This window comes from Loxodonta africana, unplaced genomic scaffold (assembly GCF_030014295.1).
Source record: "Loxodonta africana isolate mLoxAfr1 unplaced genomic scaffold, mLoxAfr1.hap2 scaffold_129, whole genome shotgun sequence".
Classification (NCBI taxonomy): domain Eukaryota; kingdom Metazoa; phylum Chordata; class Mammalia; order Proboscidea; family Elephantidae; genus Loxodonta; species Loxodonta africana.
In genome coordinates, this window is record NW_026974889.1 from 440,658 (window position 1) to 461,385 (window position 20,728).

General features: G+C 44.9%; 1 long non-coding RNA gene across 3 annotated transcripts in view; it reads right to left on the reverse strand.

Moving 5' to 3' along the window:
• Positions 1-2,684: 2,684 nt before the first annotated feature.
• Positions 2,685-20,728, reverse strand: part of LOC135229192 (uncharacterized) — a 192,403-nt gene continuing 174,359 nt past the window's right edge. For 2 of the 3 annotated variants that reach the window (XR_010319965.1, XR_010319964.1), the window contains 5 exons: positions 17,660-17,807; positions 10,466-10,640; positions 7,383-7,423; positions 6,291-6,406; positions 2,685-6,044 (listed from right to left, as the gene is read on the reverse strand). This is a non-coding gene — a long non-coding RNA (uncharacterized LOC135229192). The remainder of the gene's footprint in view (positions 6,045-6,290; positions 6,407-7,382; positions 7,424-10,465; positions 10,641-17,659; positions 17,808-20,728) is intronic. The other variant, XR_010319966.1, reaches the window with a different exon arrangement.

A 20,728-nucleotide genomic window follows, 5' to 3' on the forward strand; every position in this document is an offset into this window, starting at 1 on the left:
TCGTCTCCCTGGTGAACATCAAGGATTGTTTCTGTGCGTAAATGTTTTCATGAGTTTTTATGATAGTGGTCTCTCACTGTATATGTCATTTTGTGATTGACTTAGTCAGTGTGATGCGCCCCAGATTCATCCATGGTGTGAGATGTTTCGGAGATTCATCATTGGTCTTTATTGTCGTGTAGTGTTCCACTGTGTGTATGTACCGTAGTTTGTTTATCCATTCCTCTGTGGACGAGCACTTAGGTTGTTCCCATCTTTTTGCTACTGTGAATAATGTTGCAGTGAACACGGGTGTGCATATGTCTATTCCTGTGACTGCTCGTGGAAACCCTGGTGGCTAGTGGTTATGTGCTACGGCTGCTAACAAAAACGGTTAGGGTTTGGGGTTAGGGATGTTAGGGTTAGGGTTGTTAGGGTTTGGGGTTAGAGTTTAGGGTTAGGATTTTTTGGTTGGGGTTAGGTGTTAGGGTTAGGTTTAGGGTTTGAAGTTAGAGTTTGGAGTTACAGGTTAGGTGTTAGGGGTTGCAGTTTGGGGTTTAGGGTTTTGGGGTTTAGTCGTTAGGGTTTGGGTTAGGTTTTAGGGGTTAGAGGTTAGGTTTAGGGTTGGGGTTGGTGTTGGGTTTGTTTGGGATATGTGGTTTGGGGTTAGAGGGTGGGTGTTAGAGGGTTGGGGTCTAGAGGGTTGGGGGTTAGAGATTGAGGGAGTTAGAGGGTCAGGGGTTAGAGGGTGAGGGGGTTAGAGGTGAGAAGATTATAGAGTGAGGGAGTGAGAAGGTGAGGGTGTGAGGGGGTGAAGGTTAGGGTTTAGGGTTAGAGGGTTTAGGCTTAGGGTTCAGAAGCTTGGGGTTAGGGGGTTAGGGTTTCAGGGTTCAGAGGTTGGGGTTGGTGTTGTGGTTAGGGTTAGAGAGTTAGGGTTAGAGGGTTAGGCTTAGAGGATTAGGGTTAGGGGTTAGGGCTAGGGCTTAAGGTTTAGGGGTTTGGGGTAAGGTTTTGGGGTTTAGGATTAGAGGGTTAGGCTTAGGGCTTAGAGTTTAGGGTTTTAGGATTTAGAGTTTAGGGCTTAGGGCTTAGAGCCTAGGGTTTAGGGCTTAAGGTTTAAGGCTTAGAGTGAGCTTTAAGGCTGGGGGCTGGGGTTAGGGTTTAGGGTATTAGGGTTAGAGGGTTTGACGGTTTAGTGTTTAAGTTTAGGGTTTAGGGGTTAGGGGTTGGGGTTAAGGGTGTTAGTGTTTAGGGTTTTGGCGTTTAGGGTGTTAGGGTTAAATGTGTTAGGGCTAAGGGTGTTAGGGTTTTGCGTGTTAGGGTTTTAAGTGTTATGGTTTAGGGTTTAGAGTTAAGTGATAGGGTTAGGCTTAGGCTCATTCTTAGGTTTAGGGCTAGGGATTTGAGGTTTAGGGTTTGGGGTTGGGTTTGGAGGTTAGGGTTAGGATTAGGGCTAGGGTTAGAGGGTTAGGGCTAGAGGTTAGAGTTAGAGGGTTCAGGTTTCGGATTAGGGTTTCATGTTAGCGTTAGAGGGTTAGGGTTCGAGGGTTAGAGTTAGGGTCATTAGGGTTAGGGTGGTTAGGGGTTAGGGTTAGGTATTAGGGTTTACGGTTAGGTTTAGGGTTTGGGGTTTGAGGTTTGGGTTTAGGGTTTGAGGCTTAGAGTATAGGGTTTAGTGTGTAGGGTTTTGATGTGTAGTGTTTTGGGGTGTAGGTGTTTAGGTTGTAGAGTTTAGGGTATAGGCGTTAGGGTTTGGGTTAGGGTTAGAGTTTAGGGCCTTGGGGGTTAGGACCTAAGGGCTTAGGGTCTTAGGGGCTTTGGGGCTCAGGGCTTAGGGGCTAGAGTTAGAGGGCTAAGGCCAGAGGGCCAGAGGGCCAGAGGGCCAGAGGGCCAGAGGGCCAGGGTTATGGTTTGATTCCTGGCTGGCAATTTTTTTCCTTCAATATTTTGTGTAAGTCATCCCTTTGCCTTCTTGCCTGCATGATTTCTGCTGAGTAGTCCAAGTTTTTTATTATTTACTCTCCTTTGTTGGTGACTTCCTTTATCCCTAGCCTCTCTTAAAATTCTCTTTATATTTGATTTTGGCAAGTTTGATTATTATGTGTCTCGGTCACTTTCTTTTGAGATCTACCTTATGTGGAATTCGATGAGCATCTTTCATGATATCATGGAAGTTTTCTGCCAACAAATCTTCAACAGTTCCCTCTGTATTTTCTGTTAGCCCTCCCTGTTCTGGTACTGAAATCACTCATAGTTATTTCTCTTGATAAAGTCCCACATGATTCTTTGGATTTCTTCATTTAAAATTCTTTTATCTGCTTTCTCATCAAATATATTAGTCCCAAGAGTTTGATCTTCAATCTCAGTAATTCTGCCTTCCAATTCCTCAATTGTGCTCTTCTTACTTTCTATTGAGTTTTCTAACTGTAATTTTATTGTTAATCTTCTCAATCTCTGATTGCAGTCTCTCTATGGTTTCTTACAGCTTATTAAATTTTTAATTATGTTCTTGAGTAACCTTTTTAATTTCTTCAGCTGCTTTATCTTTGTGTTCCTTGGCTTGATCTGCATTTTGCCTCATCGGAGAAATCCTTAGGCCCTTCACTGGCTCGCCATACAGCTCCACGACGTCCACTACTGGCCCTGGCATTTCGCCGGTGCCCCACTGAATCTGTGCTCCGGAGCCATGTTTCTCCACCCATCACTATCCTTCTGCCACCAGGGGATATGTGAGTGTGGGAGTCACCATTTGTCACTGGCAGCAGCGTCACAAGTCACTAGACTTCCAGGTACCCGCAGACCTAGGCTGCCTTCTGCCTCAGGCACAGTCCCGAATCCTTTATACCAGACGCTGACACCGGGCCACTGGCGGACATTCATTTTGATCAACACAGAGGTCTGAGTGAGGGTCAGCAGGCCAGGTACGTGAAGTGAAGGCCAGGTGGGCAGGACTAAGGTTTCTTTGCCATCACCATGGAGAGAGTCTCCCCACCGGAAGAGTGGGCAGAGCTTATGATGGGCCTGGTGACAAGACTCAGCCAATGGCAGAGATCCAGTCCGCCAGGCAGATGACACAGGGTCCTCCATTGTGACCTAGGACACCTAGTGGCCACAGGATTTGAGCACACCCTGGGAAAGGCTATGCAGGCACAAGGGAGCCCCTGGAGTGGACTGCTTCACGGCATTGGCAGAGCAGGCCAGGGTCCAATTTTCCCACTTTCCTGAGGATATCAGTACGCAAGACATCCCCACTCAGCATCTCTTGCCTCTCTCTCTGTATGTGTTCATTCTCTGAAATCTCTTCCTTCTCTCCCTGAGTCACTTCACAGCTTGGAGTGCCTGATAGAGTGCCTAGAGACGAAAGAGCAAAGGGGGAAGGCCTCTGGCTCTACTGGTTGCCCATGGGCAGAGAAGATCTGCTAGTCTATCTGGAAGGTCTAGACAGTAGTGACTGATTGGGGAGCTACATCACGGGTGGACTCTGGCCAGGTGAAGCTTGCTGACATGTGGTAGCCTCTCCGGAGACTACTAATTCTGCTGATGACACTGTATGCAAATACCCGGTTGAGTGCCACGGGCAGAAAACATTGACACATACCTGCCAGAGGCCTGTCCTGGGTCTGAAGAGTCCACCCTGGTCTCCAGGGTCTCATCATGTCAGCACACACTTTGCCTGCACACATGGAATCTGCCTTTCTCCACGAATGCCTTCTCCTGCTAGGAAACACAGGATGGCACTCAGCCAAGGGAGAGAACACGCAAAGTCAACTGAAGCTCCCATTTTCAAGATTTTGCTTCTGCTGGGCCACAGCCCCCGGTGGCACACTGCATGCACGTCACTTCTCCAAACACAAGGCCGAAATCCGGGCATCCAGGGCCCCAGCAGTCCAGAGTCTGCGGGTGGCAGCATACTCTGCGGAAGGTGACACCTCTTTGCCACGTACAGGAGGGAGGCCTGGGCCCTTGACTGGCTCCGCTAGAGCTCCACGACCTCAGCTATTTTCCCTGACCTTTGGCCCGTGCCCTCATGAGTGTGTGATCTCTAGTTACACTTCTCCTCTGACCACTCTGAATCCGTCAACTGCGGATACCTGAGCGTGGACATCAACATCTATCGCTGGCTGCAGTGTCACAGGTCACTAGGTGTCTAGGCTCAGGCTGACCTTGGCTGTCTTCTGCCCACGCAAGGAGCCTAATACTTCCAAGGAAATGAGGATGCTTGGTCAGTGGCCGACATCCTTTCTTTCATGCACAGAGCGGTCTAGATGAGGGTAAAGAGGCCAGGTAGGCCAGGTGAAGGCCGAGTGCGGGGCCTAGGGCTTCTTTCCCAATCCTCATGGAGACAGCCACCAGAAGGCTGGGCGGAACTTCTGACGGGGACGAGTCACAAACACTGAGCCAATAGGAGAAGTCCAGCCTAACCAGCCCGTTCCGCAGAGCCCTCCATTGTACCCATGGACACACAACGGCCCCTCGTGTCTTTGGCCACAAAATCGAGGGCACCAGGGAATAATTTTACAGTAGCCAACCCCTGATGTGGACACGTTCGACACACTGGGACAGCAGGCAGGTACCTCTTTTACACTTACGCTAGGATATCAGTAGACAAGGCGCCCTTCCTCAGCATCTATGGCTCCTCTCTGGATGTGTTCATTCAGAGAAATCTCTTCCTTCTACCCCTGAGACACATCACAAGTATGAGGGGCCTGACAGAGAGCCTGGAGATGAAACGGGGGAGGCTTCTGGCTGGACCGCTTCCCGGTGGGTAGACAATAGCAGGTAGTCTCTCTGGAAGGTCTTAGCTTCTGTTGATTGACATGGGCAATACAGTAGGGGCGGACCCTGGCCAGGTGGAGCTTGTGGGCAGATGCAACCTCTCAGGCTACGAATAATTCCAGTGCTGCTTTGTTTGGTGAAAACCTCCCCCGCCAACTCGGATGAGCAGAGAACATTGACCCACACCTGCCAGGGGCCTTTCCTGGGACTAAAGATCCCAACGTGGTCTCAACGTCGTCACCCTTTCGGCACACACCTTTCCTACACACATACTCCTGCCTTTCTCCGTCAGTGCCTTATCCTACTAGGAAACAAAGCATGCCACTGAAAAAGGCCAATGCTAGGGAAATTGAAGAGATGATGCCATTTTCCAAATTTTTGCTGTCTACATGTCCCCGCCTCCGGTGCAACGCAGCGTATGTGGACGGGCTCCAATGGCAAGGCCGAAATCCTGGCAGTCTGGCACTGCAGTCCAGTGGTTTATGGACGTGGGGACACGGATGACCTGTTTGCCACATATAGGAGAAATCCTTGGGCCCTTCACTGGCTTGCAATTAAGCTCCACGACGTCCACTCCTTGCCCTGGCCTTTGGCTGGTGCCGCATTTAAAGTGTGCTCCGGAGCCATGTTTCTCCGCCCATCACTATCCTTCTGCCACCAGGGGATATGTGAGTGTGGGAGTCACCATCTGTCACTGGCAGCAGCGGCAGAAGTCACAAGACTTCCAGGTACCCACAGACCTAGGCTGCCTTCTGCCCCAGGCAAGGTCCCCAATCCTTTATCCCAGATGCTGACACCTGGCCACTGGCGGACACTCATTTTGATCAACACAGAGGTCTGAGTGAGGGTCAGCAGGCCAGGTAGGTGAAGTCAAGGCCAGGTGGGCGGAACTCAGGCTTCTTTGCCATCACCATGGAGACAGTCCCCCCACAGGAAGAGTGGGCAGAGCTTATGATGGGCCTGGTGACAAGACTCAGCCAATGGCAGAGATCCAGCCCAACAGGCAGATGACACAGGGCCCTCCATTGTGACCCAGGACACCTAGTGGCCACAGGATTTGAGCACACCCTGGGAAAGGCTATGCAGGCACAAGGGAGCCCCTGGTGCGGACTGCTTCAGGGCATTGTCATAGCAGGCCAGGGTCCAATTTTCCCACTTTCCTGAGGATATCAGTAGGCAAGACATCCCCACTCACCGTCTCTTGCCTGTCTCTCTGTATGTGTTCATTCTCTGAAATCTCTTCCTTCTCCTCCCAGGCACTTCACAGCTTGGAATGCCTGATAGAATGCCTAGAGACGAAAGAGCAAAGAGAGAAGGCCTCTGGCTCTACTGGTTGCCCATGGGCAGAGAAGATCTGCTAGTCTATCTGGAAGGTCTAGAGAGTAGTGATTGATTGGGGAGCTACATCCTGGGCGGACCTGGCCAGGTGAAGCTTGCTGACATGTGGCAGCCTCTCTGGAGACTACTAATTCCACTGATAACATTGTATGCAAATATCCGGGTGAGTGCCATGGGCAGAAAACATTGACATATACCTGCCAGAGGCCTATCCTGGGTCTGAGGAGTCCACCCCAGTCTCCAGCGACTCATCTCAGCACACACTTTGCCTGCACGCACGGAAACCGCCTCTCTCCACGAATGCCTTCACCTGCTAGGAAACACACGATGTCACTCAGCCAAAGGAGAGCACAGGCAAAGTCAACTGAAGCCCCCATTGTCAAGATTTTGCTTCTGCTGGGCCACAGCCCCCGGTGGCACACTGCATGCACGTCACTTCTCCAAAGACAAGGCCGAAATCCGGACAACCAGGGCCCCAGAAGTCCAGAGTCTGCAGAAGGCGGCACATGGATCGCCTCTTTGCCACATACAGGAGGGAGACCTGTGCCCTAGACTGGCTCCGCTAGAGCTCCACGACCTCAGCTATTTTCCCTGACCTTGGGCCCGTGCCCTCATGAGTGTGTGATCTCTAGTTACACTTCTCCTCCGACCACTCTGAATCCGCCACCTGCGGATACCTGAGCATGGAAATTAACACCTGTCACTCGCTGCAGTGTCACAGGTCACTAGGTGTCTAGGCTCAGACTGACCTTGGCTGTCTTCTGCCCAGGCAACTAGCCTAAGCCTTCAAAGGAAATGAGGACACGTGGTCACTGGCCGACATCCTTTAACCAACACTGAGTCCCTGGTCAGCATCCTGGAGTCCTGGCAAGAAGAGCCAGGCACCTCCAGGAGCATCTGGAGGAGGAGACAGGGGCTGAAGAATCTACCACACCTACTGGTGCTGCTACACATGTGGGAGGCCTGGCTGCAGAGATTGCAGGCATGGCCTCAGGGTCAAAGGAGAAAGCACCTGAAGACGTGCTAGGACTCTTAGACTGAGAGAAGCAGGATGTCTGGACTGCAAAATATGCACCCTTCAGGGAAGAAGTTCATTCAAGCTTCTTAAACTCACCTCACCTGGAAAATCCATCCTCTTTTAGCCTTGTGCCCCTTCCACGCCCCCTCTAGTACAAAGAGAGATGCAGCCCTACGGCACCAGGGTGGAAGAAGCCCCAGGATAGCTGTCCGAAGACATGAGGCCCACTCAAAAGCTTCCCCCGCCAAGGAGAGAAGAGGACAAGACTTACCTGCAGATGAGGTCTCAGGGCCCTGAGAATGAGCATAATGTCTGTAAGGAAAGAGAAATAGGATTTCAGTGGGACATGGAAGTCTGAGAAAGAGCCTCTGCAAAGATAGCTCTAAGGGAGGTGTGATTGTGAAGGTGGGCTGGTCACTGAGTTCTTTGTAGTACAAGGTAGCAGACAGAAGCCAGACTCTGGGGGGAACCTGCCTGCCGGTGAGCAGTGGGCATAAAACCCTAAACCAATGAGAATCGAATCCCTTCCCAGCAGCTTCTGCACAGATCAGTGATGTTTGCTTGGTCTTTCTCTTTTCTGTGGTCTAACCTGATCTGTTCTGAGATCAGAGAGTTGGAATAGAAAAGCCTGACTGAGATGAAACGAGCAAAGAGAAGACAAGGCCTCCTAAATCTGGTGAAGACAGAACACAGATAACCAAAGGTGAGGATGGGAAGAAACAGATTGAGTTCCAAGTCCCATCCACAGTATCCCAGGGCCTGGAATCCCTGGAAGTGCCAGAGGTGTGTGCTCCCTGGGAGATGCGACCCCAAGTGTCAGAGGAAGCCCTACGGAGCAAGGAAGGGAGGGCAGGGCCTCTAGGATGGGCACTTCCATACAGGCTGCCCATGTGAATTTCTCAGAGTGACCGTGACAGATCCTGAGAGGGACAGTTTGAGGCAAAGGAAAGTAAGTTTTCTGAAGAGGGGTGAATTCCGCCTTCTCCTGACAATGAAACAGAAATCCCGTCCTGCTCAGAGGTACTGAGTAGGAGGGATTGTGAATTCCCATCCTGCACAGAGGTTGGCTGGGAAGTTCGACTGTCTAAAGACAATGTGGCCAAAGTCTTCTTTATCTTTCAAAGATATATCTTTAACTTCCTGCAAATTCAATCCTGGATAAAAGCCTAGAATATACAAGTGTGGGTTTTTCAGGAGAGCAACAAGGGGAGAAGGTGATAGTGACATATCAGAGAAGGAGAACAATAGTCTAAGGGTCCCTGTGTTACTTAATGAATCACAGACAGTGTCAAGCATTCTTCCTTACCTGTAGACATGCAAATGCAGTAGATGTTTTAGCAATAACTGAATTAATCCTCACAGAATTCTTTTTGGCCATTTCCAGGTACAGAGACCAGAAGAATTCATTAGTTACAAGAGCAAGCAATAATTCGCTGGTCTGAATTTTGTTCAATTTCTGTGTTTGCCCTTCACAAATGGATAAAAGTCTCTGAATCTGGCATTGAAGACAGTGTTTTCTCTATTGTTATGGATTAAATAGTGTCCCCCAAAATGTGTGTCAACCTGGCCAGGCCATGATTCCCAGTATTGTGTGGTTGTCCTGCATTTTGTGATCTGATGTGATTACTTATGTGTTGTAAATTCTAACCTCTGTGATGTTAATGAGGCGGGATTAGAGACAGTTAGGTTAATGAGGGAGGACACAATCTACAGGATAAGGGTGAGTCTTGAGTCAGTCTCTTTTGAGATACAAAGAGAAAAGTGAGCAGAAATGAGAGGGACCTCATACCACCAAGGAAGAAGTGCCTGGAGTGGAGCAGGTCCTTTTGACCCAGCGTCCACGCACTGAGAATTTCCTAGGCCAGGGGAAGATGGATGACAAGGACTTTCCCCCAGAGCCACAAAGAGAGAAAGCTTTCTCCTAGAGCTGGTGTCCTGACTTCAAACTTCTTGCTTCTTAAACTGTGAGAGAATAAGTTTCTGTTTGTTAAAGGCATCCACTTGTGGAATCTCTGCTATAGCCACACTAGATAACTAAAAAACACATATATAAAATAGTCAAAAAAAAAAATGTTTCAAATACACACACATACACGTATGATGTTATTAAACTTTAAAAGATGTTACATTCTTATAACACATTTAACAACAGAGATTTGTATACAGAAGTTATAATAAGAGCCATCCCCACATAATTATATTGTACCTGCTCCCCCAAAGTGTCCAGTGTCCAAAGATACATATGTACCCTTTTACACACTTCTTTTTGCTTGGACACATGTAAGTACATTCATTTGTTTGTTTTTATGGAAATTAGGTCACATTCTACCCATGTTTTCCTCTGAATCACTCTTCACTTGACAATTTTTCATGGTTCCTCTAAATCAGCAGACATGGAAGAAGCACTCTTTTTGGTTCTTCTTATTTTTAACTCCCACCACTCTTCTGTCAGTTTGTTGTACTGTGGTGGCTTGCATGTTGCTGTGATGTTAGAAGCTATGCCACCGGTATTTCAAATACCACCAGGTTCACCCATGGTAGACTGGTTTGAGTGGAGCTCTGGATTTAGACAGACTAGGAAAAAGGACCTAGTGATCTATTTCTAAAAAAAACTGGCCAGTGAAATCTTACGAATAGTACTGGAACACTGTCTGACTGAATGACAGAGGATAACCCCTTAGGTTGGAAGGCACTCAAAATACAAGTGGGGAAGAGCTACCTCCTCAAAGTAGATCCCAGTTTAATGACGTTTCCTGATGGGCACAACTCATAATGAGAAGAAACTGATGCAAATATCCTTTAATAATCAGAATGTGGAATGAAGGAAGTATGAATCTAGGGAAATTGGAAGTCATCAAAAATGAAATGGAATGCATAAAGGTCAGTAATCCAAGGCATTAGTGAGCTGAAATAGCTTGGTTTTGGACATTTTAAAGTAGACAATGATATGTTCTACTATGCCAGGATTGAGATACTGAAGAGAACGGCATCATATTCATCGATAAAAAGAACATTTCAAGATCTTTTCTGAAGTAGAACACTACGAACAATAGGATAATATCCACAGGCCTACTAGGAAGACCAGTTAATAAGACTATTATTCAAATTTACACACAAATCATGAATGTGAAAGATGAAGAAGTTGAAGGTTTTTACCAAGTTCCGCAGTTTGAAACTGATCAAACGTGATGCATTAATCAATCAAGATGTACTGATAATTACGTAATTAGGATGCGAAGTTGAAAACAAAGCAGACAAATCAGCAGTTGGAAAATAAGGTATTGATGATAGAAATGACAATGAAGCTTACATGATAGAATTTGGCAAGACCAATGACTTATTCATTGCACATACCTTTCGTCAGGAACATAAATGGTGACTATACTCATGAACTATTCCAGGCAGAATAGATAGGAATCAAATTTGTGGAAGGTGATGATGGAGAAGGTCAATATCATGAGTCAGAATCAGGCCAGGGGCTGACCGCAGAACAGATGATCAGTTGCTCATATTCACGTTCAAGTAGAAGCTGAAGAAAATTAAAACAAGTCCATGAGTCAAAGTATGCCCTTGAGTATATCAAACCTGAATTTAGAGACCATCTCAAGAATAGATTTGATGCACTGCACACTAATGATCGAAGACCAGATTAGTTGTGGGATGATAGCAAGGACATCATATATGAAAAAAACAAAAAGTCATTAGAAAGACAAGAAAGAAAGAAAAGACCAAAGAGGATGTCACAAGAGACTCTGAATCTTGCTCTTGAATGTACAGTAGCTAAAGAGAATGGAAGGAAAAATAAAGTAAAAGAGCTCAACAGAATACCTGAAAGCGAAGCTGGAGAAGACAAAGTATGATAATAATAATGTGAACAGATCTGGAGTTAGAAAACCAAAAGGGAAGAAAACACCTGGCATTTCTCAAGCTGAAAGAACTGAAGGAAATATTCAAGCCTCTAGGTGCAATACTGAAGGAAGGATTCTATGGGGAAAATATCGAACAACACAGGAAACATCAAAAGAAGACGGAAGGAATACACAGACTCAATACACCAAAAAGAATTGGTCGACATTCAACCATTTCAGGAGGTAGCATTGGATCAAGAGCTGATGGTACTGAAGGAAGAACTCCAAGCTGCACTGAAGGCATTGGCAAAAAACACGGCTCCAGGAACTGATGGAGTACCAAATGAGATGTTTCAACACAGGGACGCAGTGCTGGAGGCGCTCACTTGACTATTCCAATATATTTGGAAGACAGCTACCTGACCAAATGACTGAAAGAGATCTACATGTGTACCCATTTCAAAGAGAGGTGGTCCAACGCAATGCGGAAATTATCGAGCAATGTCATTAACATCCCACGCAAGAAAAATTTTGCTGAATATAATTTAAAAACAGTTGCAGCAGTACACAGATAGGCAACTACCAAAAATTCAAGCTGGATTCAGAGGAAGACATGGAATGTGGGATATCATTTCTGATGTCTGATGGATCTTGGCTGAAAGTAGAGAATATCAGTAAGATGTTTACCTATTTTTGTTTCCTACACAAGCACACTCAACTGTGTGGCTCATGACAAATTATGGATAGCTTAGCAAAGAATGGGAATTCCAGAACACTTAACTGTAGTCATGCGGAATATCTACGTAGACCAAGAGGCAGTCATTTGAGTAGGGCAAGGTGATACTCTGTGGTTTAAAATCAGAAAGTTATGTGTCATGGTGGTATCCTTTCACCATACTTACTCAATCTGTATGCTGAGCAAACATTCTGAGAAGCTGGTCTCGAAGAACAAGAACATGGCATTAGTTTTGGAGAAAGATTCACTAACAACCTATGATATGCAGCTGATACGACCTTGCTTGCTGAAAGTAAAGAGGACTTGAAGCAGTTGCTGATGAAGAGCAACCACTACAGCCTTCACTATGGATTACACCTCAACATAAAGAAAACAAAAATTCTCACAACTGGACCAGTAAGCAACACCATGATAAACAGAGAAAATACTGAAGTCATCAAGCATTTCATTTAACTTGAATCCATAATCAATGCCCACAGAAGCAGCAGTCAAGAATTCAAACAATGTATTGCATTGGGCAAATCTGTTGCAAAAGACCTCCTTAAAGTGTTGAGAAAGAAAGATGTCACTTTGAGGACTAAGGTGTGCCTGAGCAAAGCCATGATATTTTCTATCACCTCACATGCTTGAGCAAGTTAGACAATGAATACGGAAAACCGAAGAACTGATTCATTTAAAATATGGTGTTGGCAAAGAATACTGAATATACCATGGACTGCCAGAAGAATAAACAAAACCATCTTGGAAGAAGTACACCAAGAATGCACCTTAGAAGCAAGGATGGCGAGACTTCGTCTCACGTGCCTTGGACATATTTTCAGGAGGGACCTGTCCCAGGAGAGGCTCATCATGCTTGGAAAAGCTGAGGGTCAGAAAAAAAGAGGAAGGCGCTCAACAACATGAACTGACACAATGGCTGCAAGAATGGGCTCAAACATAGCAATGATTGTGAGGATGGTTCAGGATCAGGTGGTGTTTCATTCTGTTTTACACAGGATCGATGGCATCTAACAGCCACAACTAACATATGTATGCGTGTATGTGTGTGTGTATATATATATATACCCATTGCCATCGAGTCGTTTCCAACTCATAGTGACCCTACAGGACAAAGTAGAACTGCCCCACAGAGTTCCCAAGGAGCGCCTGGTGGATTCGAACTGCTAACCTTTTGGTTAGCAGCTATAGCTATTAACCATTATGCGACTAGGGTTTCCATATATATATATATATATATATTCTCTTCACTAGTTTTGCATCTCTAGAGATCCCAGGCTAAGACATTTGGTACCTACTGTGGTTCTAGAGGAACCAAATCTTAAGGATGAGTTTTCTGAATTGATTCTCAAGTCTGGCTAGTCTTAAAGGCACTGATGACTGTCTCCAGTAGTAAACAGGCTATTGCTAATCCATGGTGGGAGGTGACAATAGAAATACGCAAAATACTACTACCACTGGATCAAATATTTGTGAGAGACAAGGCTCTGCCTGATTACATATTTGATACTTTTCTATAATTTTGTCAGAATAAGAATAATAAGGAAGCTGCTTGGTTAGTCCTGCTTTTGCTAGCCACACTGGTGAATGAAAGAAATGGGCTCAAAGCTGAAGCACCACATACAAGATCTGAAAGCTGCCACTTGTGCCCAGAAAGAAAACCATATTTCTTATAGTAACAAGGCTAATGCTGCCAAAAATAAACTCAGATTCTTATCATAAGAGTGACTGAATTAAAGCGCTAGTTGAATATCCAGCCTCAAATGGTGTCTGAAGTTAGAGTGAGGGCACTGATTGGGAAGAAATGGGATCCTGAAACTCAGGATGAGGACATATGGGCAGACAGTCAGGAAGCGGGGGACAATGAACCTCCAATTTCTATTGAATCGCTCTTCCTAACAGAACCAGACCTCTTACTCCCATCTGAAGAGATTCTCTAACTCTGCCGCTAAGGCACCCTTCCCAGTAAAACAATTATCCCTTCCACCTCCATCTGATGAGATTACCCCAGCTGTGCCTGAAGTGTCTTGTTTGAGTTATCTCCTGGGGTGGTATCTGGGGCATTGCCTGGGGCATCACCTTAGGCAGATGTCTTATAAGACACGGCTGAACATCCCACTGCCACTGCCCATTTTTGCTTCTAGACCTATACCTAGACTTCAGTCCCAACAAGCCCCAAAAGGTGAACTATGAAGTGTGACCCAGGAGAAGGTATGCTAAACTCCAAAAGAACTACTTGATTTTTCTAATATATATATACAGAAACCTGGTGAATATGTGTGGGAATGGCTATTATGGGTGTGGGATAACGGTGCAAGCAACATAAAGGTGGATTAGTCTAAGTTTATTGATATAGACCCAGGAAGCATAGATTCTTCATTCAGTGTTTCAGCTTCAGAGGTTAGAAAAGGATCTCATAGTTTATTTGGTTGGTTTACTGAAGCATGGATTAAGTGGTGGCCTACAATAAATCAAGTGGAAATGGCAGATCTGCCATTGTATACTGTAGGAGAAGGTAACCAAAGGCTGAGGGAAACTGGCAGGTTAGAATGGATTTATTAGGCTGGACCCACAGACCCACACACGGAGTGCCCAGAGGGCTCTCTTTTTACCATAGCAGTGAGGTACAAATTTGTGCAGCAAGCCCCAGCATTATTGAAGACTTCTGTGGTTGCTATTTTATGTAAGTAAGAGTCCACAGTGAGAACTGCCCTAACTGAATTAAGACACCTAACTACAATGCAGTTGACTGGACCCCATGGTGGTAACAGCCAAGTGGTGGCACTCAATGAACAAAGACAAGGTGGGTGTGGTTACCATAACAGACAGTAGAGTCAAAGCAGTAATCAGAATAGTCTGCTCACATGGATTTATGGCAATGGCTACTTAGTCATAGTGTCCCTGGGAGTGAAAGAGCTGGGAAATGTACATCTCCTGGTACCTAGTGTCTTAGCTATCTAGTGCTCCTGTAACAGAAATACCACAAACGGATGACTTTAACAAAGAAAATTATTCCCTCACAGTCCAGGAGGCTTTATAAGTCCAAATTCAGGGTGCCAATTCCAGGGGAAGACTTTTTCTCTCTGTCACTCCTAGGGGAAGGTCTTTGTCACCAGTCTTCCCCTGGACAAGAAGGTTCTCAGCACAGGGATCCTAGGTCCAAAGGATGCACTGCTCCTGACACTTCTTTCTTGGTGGTACTGAGGTCCCCCGTCTCTCTGCTCTTTTCTCTTTTATATCTCAAAAGAGACTGACTTAAAACACAACTTAATCTTGTAGATTGAGCCCGGCCTCCTTAACATAACTGCTTCAAATTTTCGCTCATTAACATCATAGAGGTAGGATTTACAATACATTGGAAAATCACATCAGCTGACAAAATGGTGGATAATCGCACAATACTGGGAAGCATGGCCTAGTCAAGCTGATATATACATTTTGGGAAGACAGAGTTTAATCCATAACACCTAGTATGCAGCTATCGACCTGTTAATGCCTTTTTCTCCATACCCATTTGGAAGTATCACCAGAAACAGTGTGCCTTCTCTCTGACCTAAGTATATAAGGACGAAATAATATAGAGGAATCTCTGTTACATTTTCTCCATCTTACCGTTATTTGGCCTCATAGGCAGACCCAGTCACTTAATTGCACGGCAGAATGAAGAGATTAAAGCCCAACATTCTTGCCAGTGGACCAGGAAGGTAGCTGCTCAGACATCAGAGAGCCTCAGAGAGACAGAGACCAGGTGGCTCAAGAGAGGGATACCATAAAGTTGTTTTTCATACCCCCCTCCACTCCCATAGTTGCATATGCTTTCCTCTGACCCCAAGAAGTAGATCAATCCTTTGAGAACTGCATTATGGGTTAGAACACCAACAAGGTCCCAGACTGAGTGACACTCCCATAGATTACATCCAAATATCATTGCAAAGTCTTCAAAATCTGAACTGACATCTGAGCCACAGCATCCAGAAGTTGGGAAAGAACATGCAGCCTGAACATAACTGGGTCAAGTGATTGCTAAAACAAACAACATCGACATTTTCTGTAAGATTGAAGTAAGACATAGTCTTAGAATCATAGACAAAAACTTTAAAAAGCTACTTTAACCATGCTCAAAGAAGTAACAGTCACACCTTAGAAAAATAGAAAAATACATAGAAACCATTCACAAATGAAAATTTTAGACAGGAAAAATAGAGATAAAAAATTCACTTGACCAGCGGAATGCTGTTGACAGACAAAAGGATCAATGAGATGAAAATAGTTCAATTGAAAATATCCAATCTGAAAACAGAGGACAAATATTGAAAAAAAAATGAACAGAGCCTCAAAAAAATCCAAAAATACCTAACATTTATTTATTGGAATTCCATAAGGTGTAGAGAAAATATATAGTGTAGAAAAAAATATCTGAAGAAATACTGGCTCAACACTTTCCCAATTTGTTGAAAGACATAAACTTACAGATTCAAGAAGCTATGCAAACTCCAACAAGTTAAACTCACATAATTTTACACCCAAATGCCTCACTGTCAATTGTGGAATAACAAGGACCAAGAAAATATCTTCAAAGAAGCTAGAGAGAAAACAACTCATTTCACACAGGAGAAACCATTGGAATGACTCTGTATTCATCATCAGAAGCCATGGAGGCCAAAAGGCTGTGAAAACAACATTTTTTCAACACTGAAAGAAAAGAAACATTAACCCAGTGTTCTATAGGCTGTTATTTCCTTCATGAGTAAAGGAAAAATATTGACATTCTCAGGTGAAGGACGCTTAAGAGAATTCATCGCCACCAGACTTGTTCTAAATGAAACACTAAGGAAGTTCTTCAGGTGGTAGACTTGGAATTTCAGGAATTATGGAAAGCAACAAAGTCGAAAGTACCTTCTGAAGTTTGCCGTTCAGCCAAAGATTAGACAGGTCTACAAAACAAACAATAACACACGTGAAGAAAGTGTTTCTTAGTTCAATCGTGTGTATGAGACCAAAGGTGCAAAACCTGCCCAAAAGCACAGAAAAGAGGGCAGGATGGAACAGGAATCATGGCGGATGGGAACGGGGAACTGGAGCATAGAAGAGAATATTGACACATCATGAATATTGCCACCAATGTCACAAACCAATTGTGTATAAATGGCTGAACAAGAAAGTAATTTGCTTTGTAAAGTTTCAAATAAAGCGCAATAAAAATTTTTTAAAAAGTGGTAGGTATCTGGGTAAACATATTACGCCAACCCTGCTGTCACTGCACAACATGGCGCAGGACTCCCCTCTTTGGATAGACTTGCTAGCCTATTGGAAACACTTTGGAATATACTCTTGGTGGCAAATTAGTATTAGAGAATGGGATTATTTTGAAAATATGAGATGTCTGTACTCATGTCTGGTGAATAAACTGGATAATAAAATTTTCAGAGCGAAATGAGATGTTCTAACAGAAAAATAGGCCTGAATTCCCACGTGGGCCATGAGCCTAATCTGAAGGCCTTTCCCAGAGAGGCATTTCAGGCACTTCTAGAGCAGCAGGAGCACTGGGGAATGCATGTATCAACCTCCCCCAGGGCCTTCTCTGAGGAGTAAGTACCTGCTTTAGTACTAAGCTTAAAAAAAAAAAAGCTTAGGGGTTCATAAATAGTCATTCTGCATAAGGTCTTCAGGTTCAAGTCTGTAATCCAGCTGGGATTCTGTGTGTGCTGCATCTCTGCATCAAAAGAACATGCTTCTAGAAGCAGAATGCCAGGAGAGAGGCGGTTGGGCAGTTGGGGGTGGGGGGTGCTGCGCAGACAGGGGTGCCCAAGGGAGGCACAATATAGTCATTCTGCAGCAGGTCTAGTCCTTCTGCATAAGAATTAGAATGCTTCTGTCAATGCATAATAGTTTACATGCAGGACATAAACAAAGTGACTGAAGGACAAAGTCAAATAGTAAACCAAGCCACTCCCTGTCAATCCTTACCTGAGAGGGTCTTCATGAAGACTTCCGGGGATGGAGAAGGACACAGTAAACGCTGATTTATTTTACCTCTTCCTTCCTCAAGAAACAGGAACTGGTGTTAAGACGTCAGGTGTCAAGCCCCAAACTCCTCTTCTGGTCTGTATTTAAGCTGTATAATAAAACTGGGATCAGGCAATCAGCCGTGAGCAGACAGACCCAGAGTATTCCCAGTGCCCCACATCTTTGAGCTCCAGTGAGATCCTGTTCTTAGTCACTAGATTAGCAGAGGAGCTGAAAGACTGAAATTCCGTGTTTTAAGGCAACTTGGGCTTCAAACAGTCACATATTGCTAAAGTCGTATTTCTCTGTGTTAATTTATGATCCTTAACTCAAATCTGGAGTTTGGAGCTCATTTTGATAACTCCTCATTAGTCTGCATAGACTAGAGTCTGCTCACAGTCAGTGATGACAATGGAGGAAACAAAGTCCCTAGCCCAGAGGAGGGACTGCTCCCCATATTTGGGGCAATGCCCCTGGGAAGCATCGGCGAGGTGCACTTTGGCCTCTGTGGCTTTGCCTTCTGCTCCTGGAATTGCACCCTGGGGGCCTCCATATGCAGACCCAGAGTCCGTGGGTGACCACAACTCCCCCGTTCTGGGTCATCGTCCGGACACACGTTGCGATATGCTTTCTGCCCTCCTTTCCAGCATAAGCGCTGCGATCACAAGTGGCAGAACCAGTTCTCAGGTCCAGACCCTAGACCTTGCCCTCCTTGGCCTTAGGCTTCCCTAGTCCTGGTGGAACCTGCAAGCCTGGCGGATGCGAGGTTAGCACCCGGCTGGGTGGGCTTGGGCCTGTCTCAAAAGGCTCATGGCGCACTCAGGTTCCTCCTCCTTGGAGCCTGTGGGCTTGCAGTGGGCAGCCCGGCATCTCGTGCCTCCCTTGGGAGCCCTCTCTGAGCAGCAGCTCCCCTCCCCCTCCCCCGTCAACCACCCAACAGTCGCACTGCCTGCTTTCTGCTTCTAGAAGCGTGTTCTTTTGATGTACACATGCAGCACACACAGAAGCTCAGTTGGATTACAGACTTGAACCTGAAACGCACAACTTTAAAACTACTAGACGGGGGGGGGAGGTTATTGGCAGTGAAAAAAGCAAAAAAAAAAAAAATAAGAAAGAGAACAATTACAAAAAAAGTATTAGAAGACTGTATCCTCACATTATGGACTCAAGAAAGTTGCGGATAAACAACCGCGTAGATAGCATACTGTTGTCTCTTTGCAAATAAGTCTTAAATGAGGGAATTTGGTACCGGGAAGAGTTGCAGAGCCTGACTTTGGGGAAATCTGGGATTGATGAATTGCCTTGCATGAGGCTACAAGCCCTGATAATCAATATTTGAAGATGAGATTCGAGCAACCTAGAACATGCATCAGAATTTTTTCTAAGTAAATTAGCACCAGAAGATGCCTTTAACCACTAAATAAAATGGGTCAGTAGTTCAAGATCTCCCTAAAAAGAAAACGGCAGACCTAGATCGTTTCCAGTCAGGTTCCAGCAAACATGCAAGAAACAGTCATTTTAATCTTGTACATAGTCAACAGAGATTAGAAAACCATGAGATACTCCCCTAACTTGATCCTTAAGGCTAGTTTAAAAATGATAACAAATTAGAGAAGGATGGTAGAAGAAGAGTTAGAGGACAAGCACACTCAGTAACTGAGATGCAAAACTCTACGTAAGATGCCAGCAAAGGAAATCCAGCAAAGTATAAACCACGTAACATGCCATGATCATGTAGGCATACAAATTTGAGTGAACGTTAAAGATTTAGTAATTTCATTCACCACATGCATAGGTGAAAGAAGAGAAGACATATGCTCACCTCAAGAGATGGGGGCAAAGCAGGTTGATAAAATCCAATCACATGGAGAGATAAGGACTAGGAGCAAATATGGAACAGAAAAGGAGTTCCCGAACGTGGAAAACTACAACTAGCATGATAGTTCATGGTGACGTGTGGGACATTCTCTTTAAAATTAATAAACAATAAAATAAGGGTGCTTCTATCATTACTTTTATTAAACATTGAACACCGGAAGTGTAAGCTAGTACAAAAAGAGAAAAAGTATAACTGCTATTCATAGATTATAGGACTGTCTCCATTGAAAACTGTAGAAAATACCGGAATTAATAGTAATCATAAATAAAAAATAAATTGAAATTTCAATGCATCAGCATCAAGCTGACTCTGTCATAGCTCTTAGGTGAAAGCAAAGGACACTGATAGGGAAAGAGCAGGTTCGGGTGGTCTAGACCAAGGAGGGAAGAAAATTATTCTGCACTGGGCTGAACTTATAAGAACGGGTCTTATGTGTGTTAGTTACCTAGTCCCTCCATAACAAAAAATAACACAACTGGATGGCTTTAAAGAACAGAAATTTATTTTCTCACAGTTTAGCAGGTGGTCGTTCGAATTCAGGGCATGGCTGTAGTGGGAGGTCCTTCCTTGTCTACCTCAGCTTCTAGTAGATGCCAGCAATCATTTGTGTTCCTGGCCTTCTAGAAGCATCTGTCTTCTTTGTCTGTCTTCCTTTTCACCTGTTTGAGTCTGTGTGTATTCTGCTCCTTTTATAACTAAGAAGAGTTAGGCTTAGGACCCACCCTACATTGGTATGACCTCATTCACATAATAAAAGCAGGCCCCCTCTTTCCTAACAAGGTCAGATTTACAGGTACAGGGGTTAGGATTTCCACAGACATTTTGGAGGGACACAATTCAATCCCTAACAGTCGACTTACCAGATATTCTGGATTGAGAGTACTCGCATGAACAGCTGAGAGTGGTTCCAATTCTTTGCTACATTCGTTGGCTGAAACTTGTCTCAATGGTCACCCAAAGGAATGCTAGAGCAATTTATTGTGTAGGACCTGGCCAACCATTCCTAATCAAGTCCATTGTGTGGAAAAACACACAATCCCATCACCAAAGCCTTGAGAAATTCATGGATAAGAAAAGAATGGTGGTTGGAACCAAGAATTGTTTCATAGCCTAGATAACATGGTACAGGTGTTAGATATTCACATGGAGAT